Below are 12,349 nucleotides of genomic sequence, written 5' to 3'. Positions count from 1 at the left end.
ACCCTAGAGACCAAGAAGTCCTGGGAATTAAGTTCAAGGATTTAGGGGCACAGTTGTGGTTTTGTCATTTCTTCTAATTAAAGGTTGGGATTTTTTTTATTTTAAGAGAAAGGAGGATACGGGAAATGAGCAGCTGACTGAGAGTGTTGAATAAGTGATTAGATTTTTTTTTTTTGGATCATGGCTAAGATACTGGAATGATGGGTTCTTTGCCAGGGACAGAATACATATAATAAAGTTAGAAAAAAAATGTATTTCCTTGAAGATTCTCTAACGTATCTGATCCAAGAAGGCTTTAAACTGAAAATAGAGAAGAAAGAAAAAAATTCTCAGACATAACTCTTTTTAAATTTAAATTTAATTCTAAACTTAAACACCAAAAAAAGAGTGCATTTCTGTATATACACAGCAGACCAAAGGAGCATTGTATATGAAGCCAAGTCTCCATTTTATATTACATATTCACATATATTCACACACACATATGTCTGTGTGTATATATGTATGTATTTCCACATATTACTTTCAAAACTGTCCTTGTCTGTGCTTTCTTCAGAACTTTCTTCTGTCTTTTATTCATTTAGCAAATGTTTCCATAGCTCTGTTTTTGGGGAGAGGCATCATTATTGCTGTCCCTTTCCTCCCAAATCTCTCCAATTAAAAACCAGAGAAAAACAACCCTTTTTAACAAGTAAGTGTAGTAAAGTAAAACAAATCCACACAGTGTTCATGTCTCAAAATGTGTGGCTCTTTGTGTACCTTGAGTCCATCATTTTTTGTGGGTAATATGCTTCATATAGTAGGTCTTATGGACCAACATAATTGGCTATTTCTTTGATTAGAGTTCTTTTTGTTTTTGTTTTGGCTAGGCAATGGGGTTAAGTGACTTGCCCAAGGTCACACAGCTGGTAAGTGTTATGTGTCTGGGGCCAGATTTGAACTCAAGTCCTTCTGAATCCAGGGCCACACTCTATCCACTGCACCACTTGATTAGAGTTCTTAATCCTTTCAGAATTGTCTTTCATTACAAAGTTGTTGTTAATATATAAGTTGTTCTTTTGATTCTGCTAACTTCATTCTGTATCAGTTTCTACTTCCTAGGATTCTCTAAAATTGTCTCTTTCATAATTTCTTATGGCATAATATTTCATTCCATTCATATACCATATATCCCTAGTTGATGGATGCATTATCCCCATTAGGTTCTAATTTTTTGTGATCCTATCTTTTTTTCCCTTTTATCCCCCCTTCAGGATCAGGAAGGTTGTGTTGCTTTTGACTATTCCCTCTCCAATTTTATATTCCCTTTTTTCCTCCACCCCATTTCCCTCCCACCTCACTTCTTTCCCTGTTGACTATGCATGTATATGTGTATGTGTATGTGTTCAACCATTTTTTGTCTGTTTCATATAAGAGTGAGGTTCATCTGATACTTCCTTCACTCACCCCTTCCTCTATTTTGGTGTACTTTATCTTCTTCTCTTGTTATTTTCATTTGTGTCCAACTTTCCATGACCCCATTTGGGGCATTCTTGTTAAAGATATTGGAGTAGTTTGCCATTTTCTTCTCCAGCTCATTTTACAGATGAAGAAACTGAGACAAACAGGGTTAAGTGACTTGCTCAGGGTCACACAGCTAGTGAATGTCCAAGACCAGATTTGAATTCAGGAAGATGAGTTTCCCTGATTCTAGGACTGATACTCTATCCACTTCCTCACCTAACTGGTTCTTCTCACATATACCCAATTACAAGAAATAGCAAATTCCATCCTCTTCTTCCTTCTTTCCAAACTAGTGTTTTGATTTTACCTTCATATTCCTACTTCTTTTGCATTTTGGAATGTTGTACTCCAAGCTCTCCTCACATTTATGGAAGCTGCCAGGTCTTGTTTGATCCTGATTATGGCTTCTTGTTTTTTTTTTTTAACTCCTTTCTGGATGCTTTTTATTTTTCTTTGACATGAGAATTATAAATTTTAACTTCTTTCAATTCTTTTCTCTAGATCCCTATTTCATTTTTTATTTCTTGGTATTCTTTTCTTCTAGGTATTCAAATAGTCCCTGTGCAAAAATCCGTTTATTGCTTTGAATCTCTGCTGGCAGCTGTTATAATAATACTAATAATAATACTAATACTAATAATAATAATATTAGGTTAGATTTTTTTTAAAGCCTCCCGGGATCTATAGTATTTCTTTGTAGTAGTTGGTTTTCAATTTCCCTAGGACTTTTTATTTATTTATTTTTATTAATTTATTTCGATTTATCAACAATCACTTCCATAAGCTTTTGATTTTAAATTTTTCTCCCCTTCCCTCCCCTTTCCCTTTTCAAGATGGCATGCAATCTGATATAGGCTATACATATACATTCCTGTTAAACATATTTTCACATTAGTGAAGTTGTAAGGAAGAATTAGAACCAGTAGGAGGAACCACCAGAATGAGGAAACAAAACAAAACAGAAGAAAAAAATCGCAAATAGTATGCTTCGATCTGCATTCAAACTCCATAGATCTTTCTTTGAATGTGGATAGCATTTTCCATCATGAGACCTTTGGAGATGTCTTAGATCCCTAGTACTTTCTTGTGGGAAGACTCTTTTCTGAGGCCTCCAAACACATAGCTTTGTAGGCTACATTTGTTTCTGGCTTGTCTTTAGTTGATCTGGGCAGCTACTACCTATTTGCCAGCCAACAGCTGGCCCTGGTTTTGTTGTAGATCCCCTTTCCTATTGCCTATGGGCTTTTGGCTGACTTTCTTGTGCAATTCTGGAGTGGAAGAAATCGCTCATTATAATTTCTCATTGAACTTTTTTTTTTATCGTTATTCGGTCTGGAGTGAATTTCAGGGTTTGTTTGTTTGTTTGTTTGTTTTTGCTAGAGTATGTATATAATTATTGAGTGGTCTGTCTCTGTTCAGGCAGCCATATGAACCAGAAATGTCTTGTCGGTCCTCTTTTTGCATTTAAAGAACTTCACAACCTAGCAGGATGTAGGAGCACCATTAATCCATGTAGCCTGGTCTAGTTTTCCCCTAAAAGGCAAACTGTCCCCAACATTTAATTGATCTAGGCAACAAAATCTTGAACCGTGGACTTAACATCTCAGTCCCTTAAGAGAAAAAGACTAGTGCCAAGTACCCTTTTGACAGCATGCACCACGGTGATAAATGGAGAGGGAAGGGTACGCGGTGCCCAACTCAGTCAGTGTTGTGTCTTTGCTGAATCCATGCTGTTGTTAAGTGAAATTCTTTTGTTAAATGTTATATGACCTATGAGTATCTCATTTCATTCTAATCTGGAGCCTGCACCACTGGCCTAAGTCATGCCTGGCCAGATACATGTTCACATACTTCACAAACCTCACATACTCTGCAGTCCAGTCAACTTGACTTAATTGAGGTTCCTCACACATGCCGCTTTATTGATCCCCTACATCTGGAATATACTCTCTTCTCCTCTAGAAACTTCTCCTTCCTCAGAACTCAGCTTAAATGTCACCTTCTAATGAGGCCTTTCCTGGCTCTCCTAAGCTATTAGTGCTTCCGCCGTAAAAATTACCTTATATTTTTTGTATGTATCTTGTGTATACTTTTATATATCCTTTTTGTATATCTTTTGTATAGACGTTTGTATCTACTCCTATACAGTATGAGTTCCTTGAGAGTAGGAACTGTTTCATTTTTGTACTCAGGTCCTCCTGACTTCAGGGCAGGTGTTCTATCCACTGTACTACCTAGCTGCCCCAGAGCTTAATAAATTCTTATTGATTGACTGATCTGATTAAGAAGACTTTCAATTGCAAACGCAGGAAGAGAGATTAAATTGCCCAGGTAAAACTGTTCATTGAAGGGATTAGGCTTTTTCTGCTTGGTCTTAGAGGGGAAAACTAGGAGCAATGGTAGAAGTTATAGGGAGGTGGATTTAAGAACTTATGACAACTAGAGTCATTCCCCCAAAGGAATGGGCTTGCCTTCTGAAGAACTGAGTTCTCAATCACTGGAAATGTTTGTTCAGAAGAATAGATTAGTGTGGTTTTATGTTAGACTAGCTAATCTAAACTCTCAATTTAAGGATTCTATGGTGCTCTGATTTCTTTACAACACAATTGTCTATTTACAAAATCAACACTAGAGGTCGATAATCTTCATTAGGAGAGCAAGGTCATGAACATGGTAATTCGGATTTATTTGCTTTTAGATTTTTATTTTTTGTTATTTTGAACCTGATAAACACCAACAAACATGAATGTTTCCACATACAAAGAACAGAGAAAGGATTGTACATGAAACTTCAAATCACAATTACATGCAGCTTGATTTTTAAAAAAAAGTATTTAATAAATCCAACATGTTGGCCCTTGCCTGTGTCTCCCCTGGACTTCCTTTATTTTCTTCTATGCATTTAAAAAAAAAAAAGGCTTCGTTGGTGTTCTATTTTCTCTCTCTCTTTTTTTTTGGAATCACTGTTGATTAATTGATGAAAAAATGAATCATTGGCCCTCCTTTCCTCAATTTTCACATCCCTGGTTTTTTTTTTTTTAACTCCTCTCTTATAACAAAGGTTATTATGAAGCTAGTCCATCTTCTCTTTGTCAGAAGGTGAGACTCGTGCTTCATCATCAGTCCTCTGGAGGCCTGGTTATTCCATTGATCAGAGTTCTTAGGTGTTTTAGAGTTGCTTTTTTTTTTATAATGTGGTTACAAATTGTTCTCACAATTCTGCTCAGTTCACTCTGCATCAGATCATACAAGTCTGCTGAAGTTTCTCTGAATAATCTCTTACAATGCCATAATGATGGGGTGATGGGACCTGGACCCCTAAAAGTAAAAGAGCACGTCTTTGAAAGGACCGCAGTCCCTCAATTTTCTCATATGTTTCGGCAGCCCAGATCAAAGGTGCCTCCACCCAAAGCAACTGCTGACCTCCCCTCCCCACATCACCTAATTAGTTTACTTGACATTCCTTTCACTGTACTCTTGGCCCACCCCACACTACTTGCAAATACTGACCACTTCTTAATTCCATCTAGATCACCTAATTAGCCTACTTGACATTCCTTTCACAGTTACACCTGGCCCCACCGCAGACTACTTGCCACTCCTTGATCCCATCCAGATTCTTTTCACAGTCCTTTTTGTGTGTATCAGTCTCACCTCTATTAAATTGTACTAGGAATCTCATCAGCTTCTATCAACATTACAATAAACCTAGTCATTTGACTGGAAGAAGGTTTGAGTTTGTGAATTCATGTCTTATTCACCCTCTCCCCAATTCTTTTCTTACCTCATCTTACATTCCAATTCTTTGCTATAACAAAAAATGCCGATATGAATATTTTTGTACATATATGTCCTATCCCTCTTTCTTTGCTTATCTCACATTGAAATAACATTTTACAATTTATGAAGGTTACTGCCATGAGGTAAGTAGAATGATTATCATTATCCCCATTTTGAATGAAGAAACTGATTGGGGTGGTGCGTTCTCCCCTGGGCCTCTAGCCTTACTCCAGAGGGGTCTTAAGCCCCTGAGGCCACTTTTAAGGTCTGTATTCTGATCTGGAGCATCGGTCATGAAAACCAGCCTTGAGCTTTGCACATGTGGGTCTAGAAATGAACCAGTAAAATTGGCATGAAAGACTTGTGCTGTTACCAGTCATTGTCCAATTAAACTATACTTTGTGACCCTCCCCCCCGCCCCCCCCAAAAATCTACCTCCTTACTACTCCTACCATCTCCTACTTTTCCTCTCTGGGGCCAAGCAAAACACATCTAATCCCTCCAATTAACAGTTATATGTAGGCACTTTATTCTTTCTAGCTGCATTTTCAGTTGAAAGCCTTCTTAATCAGAACAGAAAATCAGAAACATCATGACTTAAACCCAGATTTTCTGACACTAAGTTCAGTGCTTTCTCAATTCAATAATTCAAGTCAATTTGATGGTCATTTATTAAGCACACAGTACAAGACACTGTGCTCGACATATAAAGACCAAAAAAAAAAAAAAAAGAATTGTCTCTTCATGGAGCTTATATTGTCTTTCTACTCTACCATGTTATGCCTTTTTGTTTAAAATTTTCCTTATTCATTTGTTCTCCATTTTTTTTTGGAGGGGGTAAAACAATCAGGGTTAAGTGACTTGCCCAGGGTCACACAGCTAGTAAGTATCAAGTATCTGGATTTGAACTCAGGTCTTACCTGACTCCAAGGCTGGAGCTCTATCCACCGTACCACCTAGCTGCCCCTCTATTAGCCTATTTTTAGGCTAATCCTTGATGAGGATCAGAAGCTCCTAATATTTATTTCTGTGATGCAGATGCACTGGGTGTGTATATGATAGGTGTCCCAGATGACACTTGAGATGCTACAACAGTGAGCCTACAAGAGACAAGCCATGACTTATCATTCAACAAGTGAGTGTAGTTTATCATTTTGCTCATTAGGTGGTGCTCTACTCCATCCATCAACCCAGTTTCTCTGTCATGATCCCTTTGACACATGTGCTAAAGCCTTGATGTGAAACTCAAGAGTTTCTATTTGAGTCAAACTCAACTAGAAATGGGGCCACGAAACTGTACGTAAGGATCCCTGTAAGCTTCATCTTGACTTAGTTTTAAAACGTAATGTCATCTATGTTTTATTTTATTTTTATTTTCCTAAATATTTCCCAATTGCATTTTAATCTGTTTCTGCCGTACTTGGGACTGTTGCAGGCTGAATACGACACAGAGCTGTGTATTTGATGACTGTGCTAAAGATTCTCACTGTAGCAAGTGTGTTCTGGCTCTCTCTTCTGGAGCCAGGCACTTAGGGTTCTAGGGTCCACCGAGGGGTTTGAGGGTGGCTTTTTCTCTATTGCCATTCGCTTGAGTCCACACTCACTCTGTTCTCCCTCATTGTTAGAGGGCCAGTGACTAGCACACCCAGTTCCATTTAGCCACTTGCCATCAGGTGGCTTTTACAAAGGAATATTTACTTCAAGAATTAGCAAGAATGAATGTACAAACATTTTCCCCAATACCCCCTTAACCTCTGTAGGAGTAGGCTCAAAACTTAGTTCACAAAACTCCCCTGCCTTTTCAGTCTGCTTTGATACACGGTCTTCACTCGTTAGAATTTAAGCTCCTTGAGGATGGGGACTGTCTTTCAGCTTGTGTTTTCATTTCGAGGACTTAGCACAGTGGTTGACCCAGAGTAAGCTCTTAATAAATATTTGTGGACTTGTTGGCTTGGTCACACCAAGTTCATGTCCGGATGCAGCATGACTGCTGGATGAATCCTTCCGCTGGATTTGAATCCTGAAGTCAGGCCCTGATAATGGCTCTTCATTTCTGGGGCATCAAAGCTGCACTGGCTGAGAAACCCTGCCTCAACTCGGATGCCCAGTTTCTTGTGGCTTGCTCTCCTGACATTTTAAAGCTCCCAAATTCATTCCATTCATCGGATTCCATGAGTGAAGGAATCATCTAGATCTTGAAGAAATGAATAAGGCAAAGAGATCATTGCTGAAATTTATAGGACTTTCTGAATGCCTCCACAGCCAATCAAAGAGCTCTTCAACACTTGCTTAGCCAACTGGAACCAGTTACAGAATATGTACACAGGCTCCAGTCTTCCCTAGTCACTTCCCTTATGCACCATCACAATTCTTCCAGAAGCATCTCCCTAGCGTCTTTCACAGGAAGATATATCACCTTATGTGGTCTAGGCATGTGGCAGACCCCCATTACATGTCCATGACAATAGGCATATCCAATCTAGCCAACTGGTCTGTTCAAAGAGTTAGGCAAAGATAAACTTGTGCTGATCAGGTTCTGAATTTCCACTAGAATATGAAAAATAAAATATCACCTTCAGATATTAATGTAGAATTTATGGTTCTTTCCCTCTACCATGTCTCTGGAAAATTTCTTGCTCTTTGTTGACCAGCAACTACATTTATAAGAAGACTTAAGCAATGAACATTTAGTGGCTGTGGAGTTTATTTAACATATCAAAAATACAAGAGTTTCAATATACTTGTATTTGCAAACTTCTTGAACTTCCTCCTCTACTCTAAGTCACAGAAAAAGGAATTAGGAGGTCAATGCTGGGGCCCAAGGGCTCCTCACTGGGTCCTAAAATGGAACAATAAAAAACAAGAGAAAAGGGGAACGGTTGGGGCTTAGGCAGGACAGGGGTTGTGCTGGAATATTTTAATCACTGGTATCTGAGATTTTTGAAATTTGTTCTGGTTCTCCACTCTGTCCAGACACAGTTCCCCTTATGCTAGTCACCCAAATGACTATTTTGTCATCTGAATGACTGTTGTCTCACTCCAATCTGCCTCTCTTGCTGCCAGTTCGAATGATGGATGAGAACCTCCCAATCTCAGCTACTGAAATTTTCTCACCTCCTTCTCCCAAATAACTTCTTAGGAAGTATGTGGGGCAGCAGCTGCATTGGCTGCTCAATCCAGCAGTTGCAATTCCAAAGTCAGTTGCTGCTATCCTGCCTGGCAGTCAGCCACCTTGGCTTCACCCAGTTGTAGCCAAGTGCTACCATACCCTGCATGGCTCAGGAAGGAAGAATTGGAATCTTAAGAGAAGGCATCCGATCAAGCATGCCCATATACTACTTTATCATTGCTTTGTCCCCTCACACAGCCTCCTGTTTCTTAAAAGTGCACGCTCCTCCCAACCTCTGCGAAGGGACTAGGGGGCAGTTCTATATATCAGGTCATAATGTGGAAAATGACAATTCAGGAATCTTCCACCATCCTTCTCTCAGTTTCTCAGCTGCTGTCATCCTTCAGACTCTGAGGGGCAGATTGGCAATCCAGAAAATATTAGGGAGTCCATTTTGGGCACCCTGCTCAAAAATCAGTTACATTCTAAATAACAGAATATTCATTGTGTATGTCCTATATGTAGGACTCATAGGTTTTGGATCTGGAAGGAACTTTGTTGTTCAGTCACTTTCAGTCGCGTCTTACTCTTTGTGACCCTATTTGGGGTTTTCTTGGCAGAGATACTAGCGTGGTTTGCCATTTCCTTTTCCAGCTCATTTTACAGATGAGGAAACTGAGGCAAACAGAGTTAAGTTGATGGAATCCTAATAAAGCTGCCCCCCGCCTCAATATTCTAACTTTCTTATGGGCCCCACTGAACAGCAGGCACATCCTGATTTAGTCACACAATCTGGCTTTAACTGCACCATAGGCCCCCAGACTCAATATAGCCACTGCCCTAGCCAGCCGCTGCCCTCACATCCAATTCACATATTTGAACAGGTGTGTCCTTGTACTCAACTACAATCACATTATCCATTTAGCCCAAGACAGGACCACAATACCTAACTATCCATCTTGACCAGACAGGACCACGATAGCCAGTCAATCAGAAAGCAGCATGACCAGGATGTTTGATCACTGAACCATAGAAGGGACCCTTCCCCTATTACCTAATCCCTTGACAAACCCCTCTTGCCTTTTTAATAATCATAATTTCTGTTACTTAATTGCATCTTTACCCTATAAAAATCCATTTTATTTTCTCTGAAGTTGCTGGTTCCTCTTGGAACCTAGCCCGTTTCTGAGGGGTGTCCGTCCTCAATAAATGCCTATAGTATATGGGTGGTCTGACTCTGAATTCTTTGAAATGGTGCTGCCACAACACACTATGATACTACAACAAAATGACTTGCTCAGGGTTACACAGCTAGTAAATGTCCGAGGCCGAATTTGAACTCAGGTCCTCCTAATTCTAGGCCTGGTGCTCTATCCATTGTGCCACCTAGTTTAGGAAGGTGCTTTAGAGATCATGTAATCCAGGTATTCTTAACCTGGGTCCACAGATTTCCTAAGGGATCCATGGACAGATTTCAGAAGGTCTGTGAATTTGTTTGGGGAAAAAAATTACATATTTTCTCTAACTTCTAACTGAAATCTAGTGTTTCCTTTAATTATGAGTTTTCTTAAAAGAAAATAAGTTATTCTGAGAAGGGGCCCACAGATTTCTCCAGATCATTAAAGGGGTTCATGACACACACAAAAATTGAGAACCCCTGGTCTAATCCAACCCCTTCATTTTATAGAAGAGAGTACTTGGACTTATCCAGTAACCCAAGACTTCTGATTCCCAAATCCAGTGTTTTCACCACTGTGTTATGTTGTATCTATATGTGTGAAGAGGCAGTATGTGTGTATATATTGTTGTATGTATTGCACAGTGGGTGTGTGGTCTGTTACTAGTTTTCGATAGAGCTGAGAGGCCCTCCTTAATCCTTACTTCCTTCCCTTCCTTAAGCTCCCTTAAATTCTCTGCCCCTGTCCCCATATAAGGTCTTCTCTGGGGAAGTTGTTTAGTACTGTTTGTTCATCTTTTTTTTTTTTTTTTCCTGTTTTAGGAACAGTGGTTTCCCTAAGCCCTCTCAGCTGGTTATTCCTCACTGCCCTGTTCTGCCTCAGGTCTTGGCCTTCCCCCAGCCACATCTAAGAAGGACGTTGCAATCATCTGTTTGGAAGCATTTCTGAGCCAGTCAGATGTCATCCTAGAGATTTTCTCCAGACCAGTGGAAAGCCTATACGTCATTGATGGACAACACTGGTATTATAAGGGGAAAGAAAAAAAAAAGATCTTATTTGTATCTAAACTAAGGAGGATGAGAGTGGGCCTGGAGATGGTATGGAACTGGAAATGGAAATGGATGGTAGAAATGGAAATGTTCCCTCAGAACAACTTCCCTGATGTTCCCTATAAAGTCACTCCCTCCTATCTATCTACTTCTCCCTCCCCCCCCCAAAACTGTATACTGACAAAATTCCCTCTGACTCCCAACAGTCTCCATCCCTTCATTCTTCTCTGCTTCCCCCTCTCAACTGAGGCTCTATGGGTACAGTATTACTAGAACTGCCCAGACTTCCCCTTCTTGCTGTTGATGTTTCAGCTGCCTCTCCCAGGGTTCCTCACAAGCCTGGAACTCTTCTGGGGTTTGAGGTGAGACTAGAGCTAATCAGGGAGTAAGAGAGTTCATCCCTCCCTGGGTCTGAGAGGTGAGTAGCACTGAATTTGGGCCTAGGGTCATCCTGATTAGACCTAGCTGTAGGCAGAGGAGCCCTGGCTAGATTTTCAGCTACAGGATATAAGGTGGAAATTTTACACTGACTCTGGCCTAGGAAGAGGGATGGGAAACAAGACTGAAGATACTTCCAAAGGACAGACTTGCTTTCTTTGGGGAACTTCTATGACTGTTGCTTGAGAGGGTACCAGCATCATGCTCTGACATTCTTTCATTGCCCCCTTGTTTCACTTGACTGCTTCTGGCGTTCTATCCAAAGAAACTCCTTTTCCTCAAGGCTGTTTCCAGGATTGGCCTTCCTCTCCTTTCCTGGATACTCTCTTCTTTTCCTATTTAAGTTCTTCCAATCTTCAAGACAAGTTCAAGACTTATTTCTTCCAAGAAGCCTTTCCTAACCATACCAGCCTACAATGATCTCTCCTTGCTTTCTGAATTCTAATATTTATTTAATTCACATTTATTGAGGACCCACTATGTGCAAGGGACTGTGTTGGATGCCATGGCAAGCATGAGAGTAATACAATAGGTTCTCTGCTTTCATGGAACTTATAGATCTGGGAGATCAGATAAAGCATGTGCACAAATATAATGCAATGTATCATGTGATAAGTGATTGAGAGATATACAAGGTGCTATGAAAAGCAGGATCATCTGTCATATAGCAGTCAGTCATTTGGACTTGTGGGTGCTTACTATGTACCAGGCACCAGGCTAAGTGCTGGGGATACAAAGAAAGGCCAAAAAAAAGTCTCTATTGGGGAGTATACATTCTCATGGGGGAGACAACATGTAAATAAATAGATATGTACATGATCTATGCAGAATAGCTGAAAGATAATCTGAAGAGGGAAGGCTTTAGCAACTGGGGGGAATGGGAAAAGCTCCTGCAGCAGATGGACTTCAGGCTGAGGCTCCAAGCCTGGCAAGCTAAGAGCTGGAGGCGGGAATGGGGGCAGGGGTGGGGCAGAGCATTTCAAGCATGTGGGAGAGTCAGTGGAAAGTCACAGAGACATGTCTGGATCATAGAATGCATTGAGGGGAGGAAGGTAGAAGAGGACTGAAAATATAAGGAAAGAGGGAACACAATCCTACTACCTGCAGCACTGGCTTGTGGTGTAATCGTGAGGAAAACAAACCTCATACTGTAAGTTGTGATTATTACAGTATTAGTCTTTATCTTTGTATGTGTACATTATATCACCTTTCCATAGGTTCCTTGCAGGAGTGGGGAACCTGCGACCTTGAGGCCAAGTGTGGCCCTCTAGGTCCTTGGGTTTGGCCTTTTG

General features: G+C 40.2%; 1 long non-coding RNA gene across 1 annotated transcript in view; it reads left to right on the top strand.

Moving 5' to 3' along the window:
* Nucleotides 1–12,349, top strand: part of LOC114037846 — a 25,255-nt gene extending 12,906 nt beyond the window's left edge. The window contains exon 3 of the long non-coding RNA XR_003568518.1: nucleotides 10,392–12,349. This is a non-coding gene — a long non-coding RNA (uncharacterized LOC114037846). The remainder of the gene's footprint in view (nucleotides 1–10,391) is intronic.

The sequence above is a fragment of the Vombatus ursinus genome, unplaced genomic scaffold (genome assembly GCF_900497805.2).
Source record: "Vombatus ursinus unplaced genomic scaffold, bare-nosed wombat genome assembly UNPS02010639.1, whole genome shotgun sequence".
NCBI classification, from domain to species: Eukaryota; Metazoa; Chordata; class Mammalia; order Diprotodontia; family Vombatidae; genus Vombatus; species Vombatus ursinus.
This window is presented reverse-complemented; position numbering and strand designations above follow the sequence as displayed.